The sequence below is a fragment of the Zootoca vivipara genome, chromosome 8 (assembly GCF_965207765.1).
Source record: "Zootoca vivipara chromosome 8, rZooViv2.hap1.1, whole genome shotgun sequence".
In the NCBI taxonomy this organism is placed as follows: domain Eukaryota; kingdom Metazoa; phylum Chordata; class Lepidosauria; order Squamata; family Lacertidae; genus Zootoca; species Zootoca vivipara.
Window position 1 is genome coordinate 15833251 of NC_142591.1, and position 19142 is coordinate 15852392.

The 19142-nt window shown below is 42.0% G+C and overlaps 1 long non-coding RNA gene across 2 annotated transcripts in view; it reads left to right on the top strand.

Annotated features, from left to right (window-relative positions):
* The window catches only part of LOC118090440 (uncharacterized), a 225923-nt gene that overhangs the window by 146052 nt on the left and 60729 nt on the right, over positions 1–19142 (top strand). For both annotated transcript variants that reach the window (XR_015951338.1, XR_015951337.1), the window contains one exon: positions 17391–17494. This is a non-coding gene — a long non-coding RNA (uncharacterized LOC118090440). The remainder of the gene's footprint in view (positions 1–17390; positions 17495–19142) is intronic.

Below are 19142 nucleotides of genomic sequence, written 5' to 3' on the forward strand. Positions count from 1 at the left end.
TCCTCCCTGGGACCTCCATTTCATGCATGCTGAACATGTGGTTGACTGGGGGCATGGCCATCCAGTGTGTGGGTGGTAGAAGAGCGAGTCTTGTGGCCCCCCTCACACACTCTTTGAACACGGGAAGAAGATTCCTCTGCCCTCCCCTCCCCAATTTTCACATACCCAATTAAATCAAATGCTGTCATTTGCTTAGTCCTCAGCAATGGCATCACATGTTGAAATGCTGGTGGAGGGGAAGAAAAGTGGAAGGCAAATGGTAGACATACCTACCCAAATGCTGATGAGTTTTCTTTAAAATAACAAAAACAAAAATGAATTTGCAGCAGAAGTGCAGAGAACTGAATAAGATTGGGAAAGTGAGACACTGGAGGATCCAAAATTGACAGATCCTTCTATCCTTAGACCTAGGACGTCCTCCTGGTAGCTATTTCTTGTTGTTAAATTGGTGATCCTCTTCATAACTTTTCACTCACAGGCAGCACCAGATTTAGATTTGATGAGGCCCTAAGTGACTGAAGGTAATGGGGCCCTTTATATGTCCAGCTGTCCTTTGTCAACCACAAATTGTTGCTGTGTGTGTGTTGAATATATGCTATATGGAAATTTATAGGTATCTAAAGCCATTTGCACATAACAAAATATGTATTTTTTTCAAAATAATTGTTGAGCTGAAATCTGAAACAGATTAAGCTTGAGAACCAAGGTACCACTGTATATAGAAATGAGCAAAGCAGTGATATTTTAGGGAGCAAGCTAGCAGGCAGGGCCCATTACTTACATCATAGGAGCCCACACAACACACAACACTGTTGCTGTATGTAGGTTTTATTTTATTTGTTTTTTATCTTATATTTTGGAACTGTACATCCAGTGGTTTTTTTCCCTTTGAATTTTTTGGGGCCCCCCGAGAGAGTGGGGCCGTAAGCTATAGCTTGTTTAGCTTACAGTATTTGTAAATCCTGCACTGCTCACAGGTCTGTTTTGGATGCATTGTCAGAAAGGTGAAGTTGCAGCAATGGTGATGCAGACCATTTAACCAGTCAGTCTATTGAGTTCAGCATCTTGTGACTGTCATTCATGGCTCTGTAACCTTGAGATTTGATCACTCTAATGTATTTCATACGAGGCCACCCTTGAGAGCCATTAAGAGGCTGGTACAGAACACAGCTTCTGGTGGGGCTATACCACCCAGGGCCTTGCTCTTGCCTGGTTCTCTGTCACTCTGAGAGTACAAATCACTATAGTGGTCCTTTACAAACCATAACTGACTGAGACCATGTGTGAATGGTGAATCTATGTGGAAAGGCATTAACTGGTGGCTACAACCAAGGAACATTTTGCTCACATATTCCAAGGGGGCACATAAACAGGTAGTGACAGCAAGGAAGAGGGCTGCTCATCTAATCACTGCTGCAGGCATCATTCCTTCACTTGCCAAAACCAACAGGACCACCCCTTTCCATATATATATATATATATATATATATATATATATATATATATATATATATATATATATATACACTGCATGCATAAGGATGTTTATATATCCCCTGATTCTTAAGGATGTTGTGAGAAAGACTTTTAATTTATTTAAGTCACTTAAAAATAGAATAACTAAGATTTTTGTGGCCAATGGGAACTGGTCAGGGTTTCTTTTTTAAAATAATAAATGTTTTTGTCTCCTGGTTGCAATTATTGCCAATGATCCCGAAAGAAGCACCCTTTTGTATAAATAGGTCAATTACTTGTGTCTTTGCTGAAATAGAATGTCCATTTCGAGAGGACTGAATGTGTCAGAAAAATAGGTCAAAACACAACCCAAATATGAAGCTACGTTTTTGGTTTTTTAATGGACTATGATGAAATGTTCCGGAAGGAGAAAATGTTCATTTTTTGTCAAAAGCACTCTGACAGTTTGAGTTCTGAAAGGAAATTGGAGCACTTTTTTAATTTTAGCTTTGGAAAGGGCTTGTTTCAGTGAGTGGATATTTTGATGTTTGCTTGTTCTTTATTTTGGCAGGAAAGTTCTGGTATTTTCCTAGTGGTTTCCCTTGTAGCATCATGCAACTTTTATAACTAAAAGCTTCATTTCCCACCTCTTTCTCAGAAGCCTTTTCGTGTACCTGCACCCAATCATTCTGTGTTGCCCTCCTACATATCAGAAGCAGTTTTTGCCGCTTATTGGCCGTTTAAACACTGTGAGATGTTGCAAAGTTTCTTGCCATGCGAAGTAACTCACTTGCCTCCAGTTAAGTTTTTACTAGTGGAGTGCATTGGCTCTGTAAACAGGTCAAATAACAAAGCACATCAGGATGATTCAGGAGCCTTCTTCCCCACTCTTGAGTGCATACACAATGTCACATTTCCCCCTGTGTGATATCAGCCCCCCCCCCCCAAGTCTTCTGTCTATTTGTTTCTTTCTGTACCATATATAATTGTTCTGTATCTCTGTTTCTCTGGGTCCATGGGTGAGGCTGTCCAAAATGCTGTCCACAAATCACTTAGGAGCTCTGGATTACTTGTTTGTTATTAAACCATAGCAGCAGAGGGGTTTTTTTTAAAAAAAAAGTTAAAAGCATCATTTATGTCTTTTTAAAAAATCCTTCATTGCTCTGCTTTAACAACAGGAAAGCAACTCAGGGCTCTTAAGAACTCTGCAGGCAGTATTCTCGCCAGCCTTATGTTGTAAGGCCCATCAGAGGCCTATTGGAGGACACGGCAAACTTAAAAATTCTGATGTGAAGTTGCATTTAAAAAAAGAAATGTACAGGCCAAGAATACACACAAACCACTTGCCTTGAGAGAAAACAAGAGGAAGATACAGATCCCTCTCTTAAGAGATAATGGACGACAGTGAGTGTCTTCCAGATAAAAAAAAAAAGCACCTGAATCTGTTTGTCTGCAATTTGGCAGACAATAAATCTACCATTAAAATTATGGACTGGTCATTTCTTCGTCAGAAGGCAAACGGGCAAATTTAGCAGGGGATCAAATACCCCCCCCTCACTGTAGTAGATGTAGGGTTGGGGAACCTGTGGGCATCCAAAAGGTGTTGGTCTCCAGCTCCCATATAATCTCTTATATAAACATATGTTGCTTTCACCTTTTAGTTCATTTTCATATACACACATACAGTATCTTAAATATGAAAGAGCTTATGCAAGCAACAACAACAAAATCCCCTGAAGGTTTAGGCAGAGGTTCTGTTTTTTTATATAGATTTTATATACAGAGGTTCTATTTTTATACAATTCTTTTACATAAAGATATATAGATTTATAGGCAATTCTTTCTTTGATAGTGTCTGTATGGTCTGTATAGTGTCATGTTCTTTGGCTAGTGCAGTAAAGCTTATCTACACCAATCCCCAACCCCTAGCATGTGTATTATTCCTGCAAAACACTCCCCAAGCAGCTGATTGGCCAAAGTTCCCAGGCAAGTGTCATGATGGTCATGTGTGAAGCAGCCTGTTAAACAACCGGAGACTGGAAAGAGTCAAACATCTGAGCTTGCTCCATTGCCAAAATGGACTCTGAGCCAACTTTATTCTGTTTATTATTTAATTTACCATGAGTATTATAAGCTGCACTTTATTGAATATTTAAACCCCATAATGAAATAAAACAATAAAACTAGGCGGGAAAGAGACAGCAATATACAAAAATTACCAAATCCATAAACACATGTCCAATATATCCTGGCCAACACAAACAGATCAACACATTTATAATTCAACAAGCAAAACTAAACAGCAATGAGGACAATGACGAGAATTTCCAATTTAACCAGACAGGACAACCGGCTAAAGCAACCAAATGGCTTTACCGACTTTTCCCATCCCATCTCTCATGCGGGGCAGTGAACTCCCTCACTCTCTCTCACCCCCCAAAACAGAGCCAGATGAAGACCTTCCCTCATTGCTCTAAACACATGCTTATTTTGCTTCAAATAGTGGCATATAGGCTAGAAGTCAGTCAATGAGCCACCACTGGTGTTTTTATCCTCCTCCTCCCAGTCTGCCGAGGTTCTCGAATGGCTTAGTTGTCAAACAAATTGACTCCTGAATGCCCCAAATCCAGAAGTAGGTGTTCCTGTTTGCAAACGTTTTTTTGGAAACCGAATGTCTGATGTGGCTTCTGCTTGCATGCAGGAATTTACTGCATAGGGAAGGGGGTGCGGGCCACCCCGTGTTTCATCCTTGAGTGGGGGTGAGAAAATGGCACACTGTGGGAGGGTAGAACTTACCACGGGGCCTGACCTGCAGTGCGCCCGAGCCACGCATCTCTCCTGCGAGTGACATGGTGGTTCAGGGCCCCGCACTGCCTAAAATGGCAGTGTGGGGCTTGCATCTACCAGGCGGACTCCGTGGGCAGCTCACCGCAGCGCCCCTGTATGTGGATTGCCATGGTGCCCCTGTATGTGGATTGCCCCGCCCTGTGGATGGATTGCCCCACCCCCGCTGCTCCGGGTGCCGGAGCAGCTAGCCACGCCCCTATCTGCAGTCAATCGGAAGCCACACCTTGGTTTTCCAATGGTTTCTGGAGTCAAACAGACTCCCAGAACGGATTAAGTTTGAGAACCAATGTACCAGGTCAGTAGGGCTGCTAGAGAGGGGTACACAGGTGGATATGCAGGCATTTCCCATGCCTGCGCTCTTTAATAGCTGAAAGAAACAGCAGTTAGCATTTCCATTGCATTCCACTGCAAACCTTCCAAAAGTCAGGGACAGAAGTAGTGTAGTAGGCTCACAGATGTATGTGCATCACTTGATTGAACCTTCAATTGATTCTTTTCATGGGAAAAAAAATTCTCTCTCTTCTCTCTCTCTCTCTCTCTCTCTCTCTCTCTCTCTCTCTCTCTCTCACACACACACACACACACACACACACACACTTGCTGGATTATATGCAACTGTCTGTGACCAGAATGTCACTAATCCTACCTAACTTCATTAAACTTCGGTCTCAGTTCAACATATATCCTTTCCAAATTGGAATTCTTTGAGATGAAATTTGGTGGCATTTCATTATTTGTAAACAAAGCATTTTGCTGCCACTATGATGTTAAAATCAGGGCATAAGACATTTTTCAACAGCTATGGTAAAATTAGGTATCATGAGTCATACTCTTGAGAGGACCTAGCACCCCAGTCTTTCCTTGGTTTAACATATCAGTTTTACAAATGCATGATGAAAAGTTTTCCTTAATATCCTTTAGTATCCTATCTGAAACAGAACATTCCAAACAAATGTATCCTGTCTTGAAATGAATGCAAATGTAACCTGTCTCAGTAGCAGAATATCTCCTAAGTGTTTCTATGCCATCTACAGGCCATTCATAAAACTGAGTGGACTTACAACTTACATATTATTTAATCAATCAGGCAACCAACTAACATTAGACGTCATTAGATGTCACCATGCAAACATGGAGACTGTTTTGAACATCAATATCACTGTTTAAAGTATTCCTTCCCAATCCTAATAAAGATTAGCATGTTTAGCATCAGAAGCAATCCCTATACAGGATTTGCTTTCAACCTGCTTGGGGGGTCGGATAACTCCATACCCTCCAACATTTCTCCAATGAAAATAGGGATATCCTACCATATCCTCCAACATTTCTATAATAAAAAATAGGAACATCCTAAGGAAAAGGAGGGGACACGGGTGGCACTGTGGTCTAAACCACAGAGCCTATGGCTTGCTGATTGGAAGATCAGCAGTTCGAATCCCTGCGACGGGGTGGGCTCCTGTTGTTCGGTCCCAGCTCCTGCCCTCCAAGCAGTTTGAAAGCACATCAAAGTGCAAGTAGATAAATAGGTACCACTCTGGCAGGAAGATAAACAGCATTTCTGTGCACTGCTCTGGTTCACCAGAAGCAGCTTAGTCATGCTGGCCACATGGCCTGGAAGCTGTGGACAAACGCTGTCTCCCTCAACCTATAGAGCAAGATGCGCGCTGCAACCCCAGAGTCATCCGCGACTGGACCTAATGGTCAGGGGTTCCTTTACCTTTACCTTTAAGGAAAAGCGGAACATTCTAGGATCAATTCTGAAACCGGGATGGCTTCTCTATATCAGGGACGTCCCTGGAAAATAGGGACACTTGGAGGGTCTGATATTGCTTTGTCATTGAACCTAATTTTAGACTTGCTAGTAACACTGCAGCTTGAGTCCAACAAAGTACATTCAGATAACCCAGGACTGCACACTCTCCCTCTGTGCACACACACACACACATGTTGGAGAAATTTAAAAGGGGTTCCTAGACTGGATGTATCCCTCCCAGAAACAACCCCCCCCCAGAGGATGCAGGCTCCAAGGGCAAAGATAACCCTTTATTGAAATACAAGTGTGCATAGGGAAAGTCTCAAAAAGGAGGAGGCTGCAAAGAAGAACATCAAAAGATTTTTTTTATATATACACTTCCAGATTACCCACACGATTTCTATTCACCAGTAAAGGATTGCAGCAATCTTATTCAGGATGAAAACCAATGATTTCATCTTGAAACAATCAAAATCATTTGGCTTTTCAGATCAGCCTTCATCATAATATCATCTGAGTACATATAATAATTTTTCAACGTCTTTCTTTATTAGGATTTGACTAATTTTCCTATTCATTAAATGTCTTCCAATATCCTCTTTCATCGGTCTACAAAACAAGATTAATCACAATTGCCATGCCTAGCCAATTCTCTTCAGCCATCACAGATTCTAGCAGTTTATTCTTTTCAGTTTTCTGAATGGGCATGTGCTACATACAGTACCTGAAAACAACTAGGTCTGTACTGTAAAAGGCAGGCAGCCACAGACCTTTTCAGTTCAGCCAGGCCATAGGCTCAAAAGAAAATGGAATCATCAAAATGATACAGTTTTATGAAATGATTGTGTTTTTCCCCCATCACACACATATGGAGGAAAGCTAAAAGTCTACCAATTAGCTCTCTGGCCGGGAATGGAGAATGGGATGAGGTGGAGACTGAATCCAACTCACACTCCAGAACAGCCAGTTCCTGGGATTTCAGCCTTTGGGGGAAGCCCTGAGGTTTAATTTGGATGTGTTTTCATCACGTGGCAACCTTCCTCACTCCATTAGGACTTGTTTGCAAAGCTTTTCCCAGTAGTGATGTATGGAAGTGAGAGCTGGACCATAAAGAAGGCTGATCGCCAAATAATTGATGCTTTTGAATTATGGTGCTGGAGAAGACTCTTGAGACTCCCATGGACTGCAAGAAGATCAGACCTATCCATTCGTAATCAGCCCTGAGTGCTCACTGGAAGGACAGATCATGAAGCTGAGGCTCCAATACTTTGGCCACCTCATGAGAAGAGAAGACTCCCTGGAAAAGACCCTGATGTTGGGAAAAGTTGAGGGCACTAGGAGAAGGGGACAACAGAGGATGAGATGGTTGGACAGTGTTCTCGAAGCTACGAACATGAGTTTGACCAAACTGCAGGAGGCAGTGCAAGACAGGAGTGCCTGGCGTGCTCTTGTCCATGGGGTCATGAAGAGTCGGACACGACTAAATGATTAATCAACAACAATTGATGCCAGATTTCCTTCATGTTTAGAAGCTGACAAGCTTCCCCACCCATCTATGTTCTATCCCTATATCACATTGCAATTGTACCTTCACCATGCAAACGCTGTCCCCATTGCATGGGTGGACAATCATTAGCCTTAGCATCAGAAGCAAAACTCCATCTAACTTCAAAAAAACCCTGCAAAGTATCAGTTCAGAGTTCTCACAAAAGTGATTTGTCCATCTGCTGGGTGGGGAAGAAGAGGGAGAGGGGTGAAAGAGTGAGGAAAGGGAGAGAAAGAGAAAGAGAGAAATGGGGATGGACCACCAAATTTTGACTTTGACCCCACTTACTGCTGGCATCCAACTCCCAACAGATAACAGAACACAGCATTTGATAGCACAAGGTTGCCTGCCTTTGCCTTCTTGGAGTATTATCAAAACAACTTGATTATTTCTTGTTAGCCAGTGGTGCAGGAATGGGAATATTTGGGAATATGGGTATCTTTTTCCAGTGCTGGATTAAATGCATCTGCCCCTCTTGTCACAGGAGTTGTGTGTGCATGTCATAGCTTATTTATGCACCACAATGTCTAGACTGGGGCCTGGATTTTTATTTATTTTTTAATCATAGGAAGTGTCAAAAACTCAGGAGGGGGTGGAAATGACAGTTTCAAGTAATAAAGAACAAATGCACATGTTTAATTAAAAATGAACAAGCAAACAAGCCCTCAGCTATCCTAAGGAGATGTACGGTCTTATTCCTAAAGATATTCATTCATCAACTTCAACAAGACTTCTGGCACTGCACATGCTTTAAGTATCTGCATTGAATTATCAATGAGAATTTCCACAAGTGAGCTAGCATGGAGAGAATGAAGCAACAGGGTGTAAAATGTAAGAAGCCAGCTAATTATGTCCTCCAATATGCCCTAGATAAATGGGAGCAGTGTTTTATTGACAATATAGTTACAAATTTTCCTAAAATAAAACAAGGGCATTGAAGAAGAATGTGTCCTGTGTATCAACTACTAAAAGCATGGAAACTGGACATGTTCTAATAAGAAGCTACATGACAGCCAAGTACTATTGGAAAACGCCCTCTGACTTAGATCCTAAGTCAGACTTAGACCAGGGATAGGCAACCTAAGGCCCATGGACTGGGTGTGGCCCAAACGCCTTCTCAATCCAGCCCACGGATGGTCCGGGAATCAGCGTGTTTTTACATGAGTAGAATGTGTCCTTTTATTTAAAATGCATAGGAATTTGTTCACCCCCCCCCCAAAAAAAACCAGTCCAGCCCACCACATGCTTCGAGGGACGGTGGATCGGCCCACGGCTGAAAAAGGTTGCTGACCCCTGCAGTAGCTGGCATAGAGGGCATTCTGAAGGTAGGGAGGATCTGAGCCAGTCCAGGAGCCATTGGGTCCTGAGCCAGCCTCACTGGATCCTGAGATGCCCTCACTTGAGGGCACTGGATCTTATCAAAGTCTCATCACTACATCAGTCAGGGTAGTCCTGCTTCTCCCACCTTCCACCATGGGTTCAATGAGTGGCAGCGCCACAGCTGTGGCAGTGGCCCTGCCACTCTGCCGAGTATGCAGAGGGACACGGGTGGTGCTGTGGTCTAACCCACAGAGTCTAGGGCAGGGGTCCCCAGACTTACCGCGCAGTGGGCCGGTGCCCGCCGCGCCGACCGCGCAGCGGGCCGGAGGGCAGGGGAGTGCGCACGCAGCGGGCCGGAGGGCGGGGGAGTGCGCGCCTGTGCGCATGCGCACACGCGCCCGTGCGGGGGGGGAAATCGCCGAAAATCGCTTGTGCGCATGCGTATTGGCCTCCCCCGACCCAGAAGTGCATCGGAAATGACCTCTTCTGGGTCGGGAGAGGCCCATACGCATGCGCACAAAGGATTTTCGGCGATTTTTTGCCGATTTTTTAGATCGTCGCCGCGCCGCGCGCCGCAAGAGCGGGCGGCGGCAGCGGGCGGCGGGGGTCGTCGCGGGCCGGATTGGGAGGCCGATTGGGCCGCATCCGGCCCGGGGGCCGTAGTTTGGGGACCCTGGTCTAGGGCTTGCCGATCAGAAGGTTGTTGGTTCGAATCCCCACGGTGGGGTGAGCTCCCGTTTCTCGGTCCCAGCTCCTGCCAACCTAGCAGTTCAAAAGCACATCAAAGTGCAAGTAGATAAATAGGTACCACTCCAAGCGGGAAGATAAACAGCATTTCCGTGCGCTGCTCTGGTTTGCCAGAAGCGGCTTTGTCATGCTGGCCACATGACCTGGAAGCTGTATGCAGGCTCCCTCGGCCAATAACGTGAGATCAGCACCACATCCCCAGAGTCGGTCACGACTGGACCTAATGGTCAGGGGTCCTTTTACCTTTACCTTTATTGGGAATAGCTGCATTCTGCACATCCAAAGACTGTATTTGTGTAGCTGCTGATAAGACTTGAAAAACAATATGTTATGGGGTTGAGGAGACAGGATCACACAACGCTCTCAATATATGTTCTGTTTGTCATAGCCTGACAGTTTTCCAAACTCAGTCAATTCCTATGTAATTATACACTAGTCACTTTCTGCCATTTTTCTGTTGTGGTTCATTTGGAGTTTGTCGTCAACTTTAATAAAGTTTTGTTGCAATGAAATTTTGCTGATCATTCTTTTTTAGATTCCCAACTGAGCATATGGATTGAAATCTTACATTCCATGCATTGTATGCAATAAACTACCATTGACAACTTTACCTCCTGCTTATACAGAGTAGTTTTAATCATGATGGTATTGAACCTGCAAAAAGCAATTAAGAGTTCTTTGCCTTTTTAGAATATCATTCAAATGGTAATAACATTATATCTGCCACAGGGATATTGTTGAAAATCACCCACCCACTCCATAGCAAAGGAACCAGATTCTGGCCATGACATGTAGAAGAATTCAGCCACACACATTGTGAGTTTAATGTCTCTTTGAGTGGAAGCCAAGAACATGGAATGAGAGTGTTGAGAGTGATTCTATTGTGAAAATAAAGCACAATACATGCTCGGGGAGATTATTCTCATCACAATGAGGTCATTTTGGGTGGCATCACTGTAGCAAATATAATACAATGTTCATATAACTTGCGTAAGTGCCTATTAGCATGCTTTGACATAAAAATGTTGAGTCAATAAGAATGTTACAGAGTGATATATTCTGGGATAGCTCAGTCAGTAGAGCATGAGACTCTTAATCTTAGGGCTGTGGGTTCAAGATCAATGTTGGGCAAAAGATTCTTCCGTTGCAGGTGGTTGGGCTTGATGACCCTCACTTCCAACTTTGCAATTCTATTATTTTATGATTCTGAACAATGAAGTTGAGCCCAAGCCATAGCTGCCAAGTTTTCCCTTTTCTCATGAGGAAGCCTATTCAGCATAAGGGAATTTCCCTTTAAAAAGGGGGGAGAACTTGACAGCTATGCCAAGGGCTAAACATCATAGGGAAACTGAATGGTGATAAAAAATGTAGTGATCTTCCAATGGAAAAACTGCAATTTTGAGGTTGCCAAGTTGAAGCCGATTGTCAATAATGAAGCACCAGAGGCAGTGATAGGTCTTCATGTCCTTGGAGTTCTTCAGTGCAAAGTTGAGAGGTGTCTGTACAGAAATCTTTAAGAGTAGGATGCATTATTGTGTTGATGGGAAGCTGAACTAACTAAATGTCACCTCACTGTATAAGTATCATTCAGGTGTGTGTGTGTGTGTGTGTGTGTGTGTGTGTGTGTGTGAGAGAGAGAGAGAGAGAGAGAGAGAGAGAGAGAGAGAGAGAGAGAGAGAGAGCAGTAGGGTTGTGCGATAAATTGCCATATCGTTGAATATCGGTATTGAAATTAAATCGTGATAAGTGTTTCAACAAGGCATATATACTGGTGGACAAAAGGTGGAGACTTGACAGCTTCCCAGAGGGCAGCTGTCCTCTTTACAGATTCTTTGCAGGCACCTTGTCACCATAGCTGCCAAGTTATCCCTTATTTTAAGGGATTTTCCCTTATGCTGAATAGGCTTCCTCGCGAGAAAAGGGAAAACTTGGCAGCTATGCTTGTCACCTGCTTTGTTTGCTCTCTCACTCCTAACCAATAAAAAATGACACAAACCAGCAACCTCTTTCAGCTTCACCAGTATCTTTCCACTTAAAGCTCTGCTAATTATGCAGATCCTGCTAACAATCCAGGAGCGACCCCCCCCCCATGGCTAGACAATCAAAGATCCAGCAGCAAAGTAAACATAGAACATAAAGAAAGAACTGGAAAACAGTGGGCATGCACAGAAAAGCTCGTACCAATGACAAACTTAGTTGGTCTCTAAGGTGTTGCTGGAAGGAAATTGTTTTTATTTTGTTTTGACTATGTCAGACCAACATGGCTACCTACCTGTAACTAGAAATTCTTTCTTCCCTCATACTCACCCCTGCCTGGGAGGGGGAAAACGAGGGGGAAGAGTTTTTATTTTTATTTTCTGGTGGTGTTTATATTGTTGGTTCCCCCTAAATAGCTTTCATCCATATTAAAAAAGGAAGGGTTTTTTAAATAAATAAATAAATAATAATAAGACTATCTTTTTGCTAGCTTGCCCTCCCTCCCGCCCTTTGATAAAAAGGGAGATATTGATGGGACGAGAGCTTGGGGTGGGTGGGTGGGCTTCTGGGGGTGGTGGTGGAGAGGAGAATACTTAGCTGGCTGCCTTCTGCTGAAATGTGAGGTTGGGTACTATGTGAGAATGATGGGGAGTGTTGTTGTTTTTGTACGAAGGGCAAGCGAATGCATGTCTACTCACAAACAAGCCCTACTGAATTCAATGAAGCTCACTCCCGGAAAGTAAAAGTAAGTTTAGTTGAACTCAGTGGGGCTTATGCATGCACAGATTCCGCTTAGACCTCTGAGTCGGGGAGCAGATACAACTTGGCTAATCTTAAATTAGCTGAAAATATTTAAAACTTATTATATGGAAATATTATAATTTTTATTAAATCTACTACTTCCTTACATATTAAGGCCCTCCACTGCTGCAAGCCCTCTGCTTCTGTGGGGAAGTGCAGCCCACCCTCTGCCACCACTGGGAGGTATGGTAGGACCCTCTGCGGCCACAGGGACACCTGGCAAGGCCCTCTGCTGCTGTGGGGAAGCGTGGTGCACCCTCCGCCACTGCAGGGAGGTACAGTGGGACCCTCTGCCACCCAGCACAGCAAAGCCCTCTGCCACTGCAGATATATACCATGATATATTGTGATATTGTGATGTTTAGCTAGTAATATATCATGATGTTGTAAACCAGATATTGCCCAGCCCTAGAGAGCGGGACCTCTAATTGGCTTGGAACTGATTGTGGAAGCAGTCTTCATTTAAAATCATAATATTAAGGGAGATTGGTTGGAAGTGGTTAATTTCAAATGACTTGTTTTACTCGTGCAAGTTATCACATGATGTTGCGGTGATAAAGTGAATAATGCAGGCATGTGAATTTTAACTAAGCCACATTGGTAGAAGGTGAAACACAAGTGTCTGAGAAAACAGAGCAACAAAATCCTTTGTGTTTAGGATATATATATATATATATATATATATATATATATATATATATATATATATATATGTTGTCTAGGAGCCAAGGAAGCATAGTGTGATTATCAAATTCAAAGATGGATTTCTATGTGTTTCTGTATATCAGCAAACATTGGTGATGCCATCTATAATGAACCATATTACAAATCTTTTGGAATGGATTACCACATTTTAGAAGCATTACAGTCTGAACAATCTTTCTATGAAATCACATCATTGTTCTTCACAGTAGTTCACCAAAATGTTAAGAAGCAAAGAAAATAGGAAATGTAAAATGTATGTCGGGAAAGCTTTTAAATTAGATTCCTTTGAAAAGTAATGGAGACCTTTGTGTTATCAAACTCAATGCACCTCTGAACAAAGGGGGGGGGGCAATCAGATATGCCAGAAGATAAACAGAAATGTCTTAATAACTTAAAAGGTTCCCACAAGGTTTTGTTTTTAGAGATATATATATATTTAGGGTCCTATGTTTAGACTAGTTTGTAAAACACGGCAGGTTTTCATACAACTTTTTCAACAAAACTCAACTAAGCTGCAAGTCGATGTTTTGAAGTGTAATTGAAACTAATTAGTATGTTCTTTTGTTCAGCAAAGACATACATTGCAAATTAGGGGACAATATTTAAATCAGTCCCCTCTATTCAGCTGAAAGAAACCATGGGCAGGTCTGGGGATTCAGTAGTGATGTTGTATACCTTGGAGACCACATGTCCCAGCATGCTCAGCAGTACTTTAAGCAGAAAGCTCTCTGGGACATATGATTCCCAGTGGTATGATGTCTCTACTGAGTACTTGAAAATGATAGATCTCAAGGCTAGAAAGGGTACCGTTCAAACATTTAAGTCATTAGGGAAGAATAGAAGCCTTGATAAAAGACTACCTGGTGCCACAACCAGGTAGATTTTGGGCGAGGGAATTGAGGGAGGAGGTTCACGAGGGTGTAGGAGCTGTTGAGTTTGGGGAGGTAGCAATATCAAAAGCAACACGATGGCCAGAATCAATTACAATGCGAAAAACTTTATGGAATGATTCAAAACATCAACACTAACAAATTGAAGTCTCTGAAAGTCCTTAAATGAATCACGGTGCCAGACTTTACCCACCGGAGAACAAGCTGTGAAGCTTTGAATAATCAGCAAATGTCCAATTCTGATGTCCAACTCTGAACTCTGCTGAACAGTGAATTTCCAGACCCTTGTTCTCCGCCGGGTAAAGTCTGGGACCGTGATTCATTTAAGGACTTTCAGAGATTTCAGTTTGTTAGTTTTGATGTTTTGAATCATTCCATAAAGTTTTTCACATTGTAATTGTTTCTGACCATCGTGTTGCTTTTGATATTGCTGACTCATATTGTGCAACACAGGGGTTTGTGAGTTTGAGGAGGTGGCAGGGTGAGAGTTTTAGGCCTCAGCATATTTATGAGCACAATGAAGTTTCTGAATTTAAAATTTGGCTTAGAAATATAAGATGTTTTCTGATTTTTATTTTATTTTATTTTTATTTTGAAATAACCAAACCAAATTCCAGATAGAGCTGAGTGACATCTATCTTCCACTGCACAGGAATAGGCATTGCTGCAGAATGAAACAGTTGGTCCACATAATGCATTAGTATCAGTATATGACATGAAGTAAAACAGTTGTTACATCTGCTAAACCCCTTGGGTCTCATTAGGCAGAGAAATGTGTTCTAAGCCGGTGAATATATTACTTTTCTCTCTCCTCTCCCGCCCAGCCAATTCAAATGATACATTTGAATTATTAACCCTTCTTCCAATGAGATCATAATCATTTCTTTGTTTCACATAACCACTATAAGGTCTTGATTTTATTTTTATATTAGGACAAAATGTCCAAGCCTGACTTTCAAGTTCAACAGAAGTTGAACTCCAGTTTCAAGATTTCATAATCTATCTGATTCAATGACATTTTCGACAGTTCTGTTTCTATCACATGAATCATATAATCATAGAACTGGAAGAGTCCCTGAATGTCATCTGGTCCAACTCCCTGCAATGGAGGAATCTCAACTAATGTATCCATGGCAGGTGGCCACCCAACCTCTGCATCCTTGTCTGTGTAATAAGCTTGAGAGCATTGCCTCAATATTTTGCTTTCCAACTTTCTTTATAGATGTTTTCGATTGTCTTTTTTAAACAAACAAGCAAACAAAGAAACAAAACTCAGAGTCTGACCTTCCTGCTCAGTAATGGGGTGGAGGGAGGGAATGAGCTTGAAAATGAACTAGGAATCATTTAAATGTCTACCCCAAAATGAAATTAGTTTACCCTTAGTTCACATATTAATTATGGGAATTACTTTCAATGTGTAATTCAGTGAACTTTGTTCAGCCAAACTAGTTCGTTCCAAGTACCAAGACTGATAGATGGATGGAAAAAACCAACCCATTTTAAATCTTTTATATCAGTTTTAAAATTCCTTTCTTGATTGCTACCTTTTTTGGGGGGGGGTTGGACACACTGGTGCCCAATTTCAGGTTCAAGTTCAGGACACGTTTGATGATTGATGATGGCACTATACTTATTTATGATTTTTCTGTAATAGGTAAAGGAGAAAAATGATTAAAGGCTGCTTTTCTTCCAAAGTATGAGTGGTTCATTTATGTAGCTTATCTAAGACTTCATTCAATAGTATCAAAATAACAGTTATACTGTTGTCCTTGTAAAAAATGCAATCCATTTAACAGTACAGTCCCTCACATATCCACACAAGCAAACCCCATTGAATTCAATATATCTTATATATTCCCAGAAGAATGAGTATGTGATTGCTGCCTACATATAATTGACTGAATAATCTTTTAAAAGACATATGATTCATCAATTACGTTTATTTAATCAACTGCTCTCTCTCTCTCTCTTGTGTGTATGTGATTTGCATTCAATTTCATCAGCATATTTTTTTTAGCATTTTGATTTAACAGCAAAATTTACCCTCTAAGCACCTATGTATAAATACACAAACAGCAAGCGTCATGCTTGATTGCTAGCCATATGGCTGCCAGCTTTTTAATGCAGAGGCATCTGCATTCTTAGACAAATGAGAGCATCTTGCAAACATAATTTGCCAAGTTTATTTCCTCTTCATCCTCTTTTTTCCACTTTCTAGCAATCATCATGGTTTTTTGTGTTTGGGAGTTTCAGAACAATGTTTCTTAGACAAAAAGAGGCATATGGGAATAAATATATATATATATTTTAGAATTAACTTTTTTATTCAATTTCTTCAAGTATAAGAGAAGAACAAACTGTCACTGTGATCAAAGGATTCAAAACCAGCAAACTTAAACAAACAAAAAAATTACTACTCAACAAATATCGACTTGATTAGTTCTTCTAAGTCCTTAGCTTAGCCAAGCAACAAAGTTTGAAAAAAGGCATTCTGTCTTGAATTTTTACCTAGATTGGGTAAAGGTAAAGGTAAAGGGACCCCTGACCATTAGGTCCAGTCGACTCTGGGGTTGCACGCTCATCTCGCATTATTGGCCAAGGGAGCCGGCGTACAGCTTCCAGGTCATGTGGCCAGCATGGCAAAGCCGCTTCTGGAGAACCAGAGCAGCACATGGAAACGCTGTTTACCTTCCCGCTGTAGCGGTTCCTATTTATCTGCTTGCATTTTGACGTGCTTTCGAACTGCTAGGTTGGCAGGAGCTGGGACCAAGCAACGGGAGCTCACCCCGTCACAGGGATTCGAACCGCCGACCTTGTGGTCAGCAAGCCCTAGGCTCAGTGGTTTAACCACAGCGCCACCTGGGTCCCTAGATTGGGTAAAAGCACCCAAATCTGTATAATCATATTTGCATCAATCCAGCAAGAGCAATCAATGTGTAGAAAGAGACTTTCTTTTTAATGGAAGTTATGAGGGAAATGCCTGCATCCGTTGGGATATACCATACTCTGGAGGAGAGGGAAGGCTGGATACTGAAGGTCATTTCTGTTAACTTGCAATAGAAATGATTACTGTAGCACAAACTCTGATACTTGTACATGCACAATGGGAAAAGAGGAGCCTTGCAGCCTGGAGAAAAAAAGGCTCATGAACATCTCCAAACATGAAGCCATCTTGTGCCCTGCTCTTCTTGAATAAAAAATTCACCACCAGAATAATAATAAAAAAGAGACTTTTTATCTACTGATAACTTTTTAGCATTATCAAATCCTACTCAAGGCTGTGCTAAAATTACTTTTTTCCCCTGAGAAAATTTATGAGATTTGTCTTTTTTCTCACTCCTTCCCCTAGAAAAAGAAAGACAATCTGCAGACTTTTCTCCTTAAGATGCAGTAGTGAAGTGAATGGGGGTCAACAGAATGAAGATGAATCCCACTACAATGGGGACAATACGGGTAAGTCATTTGTGTGTCAAGGCCCCACACATCCCCCCATTTGATGAATAAGACACGTGGACACCAGTCTTTCAGGTTAATGGCTAATAAAGGCCACAACTTTATTGGTTACAGAATGTGAGTGATATTGGCTTAGGCATTGAACCCGAACTGACTATATCTGACTCCTGCCCACCATACAGGTAGTCTCACAAGGGCTAACCACTAGTAGGGGGAGCCCTGTTGATGTACATCAACTCGGATCTCCCCTCAGGGTCACCAGGGAGGTCGTGCCATGGCCCTAGCCTCTACCCGGGCTTCGGACAGGAACCACGACTCCTGAATTCCTTTAACGGAATACCCTTAAAGGGGGAGGGGCAGGTGATGGCCACAACCTCCCCTCTCATCAACCAAGCTTTTCCAATGCCTAACCGCCAAACCTTACAAAGTTGTGAAGATTTGCTACGAGGTAGGTGAAAAACCAAGTGGCTGGTGCCAATCTGCCAAGTGGAAAAATTCCTACCAGACCCCTTCAACAGGCAACCAACCGAAGTCCATAGCAAGGTAAAGGTGTTGAATGCAAGAAGAAAGGGCAGGGGGGTGGGAGATCCATGGAAGCAGGAAGCCAAGGGAGAGCTCTCGGCTGTGTGGCCACTTAAATGCGGCAAACCACGCCACGCCCCCAGCCAGCCAGAAAGCAGCTTTGCAGGACTGAGGATCGGAGAGTCTGATTCTTCTATGTGCATTACTACCACATGTGGTTTGTCCAGTTATCACTAGTGAAGTTGCCAAAGTTCATAATCCTTTGTTTGGATTTGAAAACAAGCATTGGCCCATAATAGCTGTCTGAAAGCAAGCATTACAAATGCCCAAATAGCTTTCCTGGTTCCTATATTAATCTACCTCTTTCCCCATAAAGAACTGGAACAGCAGCAGGATACATGGCTGAGATGGATATGTTTCTATATGATTATTACATTTTTTATAGGGGCTTTATATTGTCTGTTGCCCTACACTATGGTGTTTAAGTTGGCTTTAAGTTAATTCAGCTCTGCATTTGCAGCAGAATGTAAACAATTTCATCTGCGTGAATATAGTTGAAAAATATGAATATCTCAAAATGGGAACTCCTGCTTGCTTGAAATGAAACTCCACCACCCACCTGTCCACTTGTGCACCATCATACATTTGTGGCTATAAAATAATGCAATAATCTCACATTATAAACACTGCAAGAGACAGATCCCAAGAATCAATCCCCATATGCTGTGTTTGTTCATGTTGACTAATGATACAATTAATTGGATAACTGCTTTGAATCTTCATAATTCAGCAACCTCTCTCTTTGGGCTCAATCTAAATGTTTCATCAATACATAGATCAATTCAGCATTTTTGTAACCCTGTCTTCCGATCTGAACTGCAATGAAAGTAATAGCAAGGATTTAACTCAGAAGCACTTTCCTGGAACAAACAACAAAAGTTTTGATTTGTCCATAAAAAGACAAAGTGCCAAATCGTTAAACTGTTGTGTAACCTTGAACCAAAGTTACACTTCCTGTGTTATTTATTTAATTGCATATTTGTGGTGCATTGATCTGTCAAACGTGTTATAACCTTGCTGAATTTTCAGCTGCTGCTCCCCCTTACTATTGTCCGTTGCCAGGATC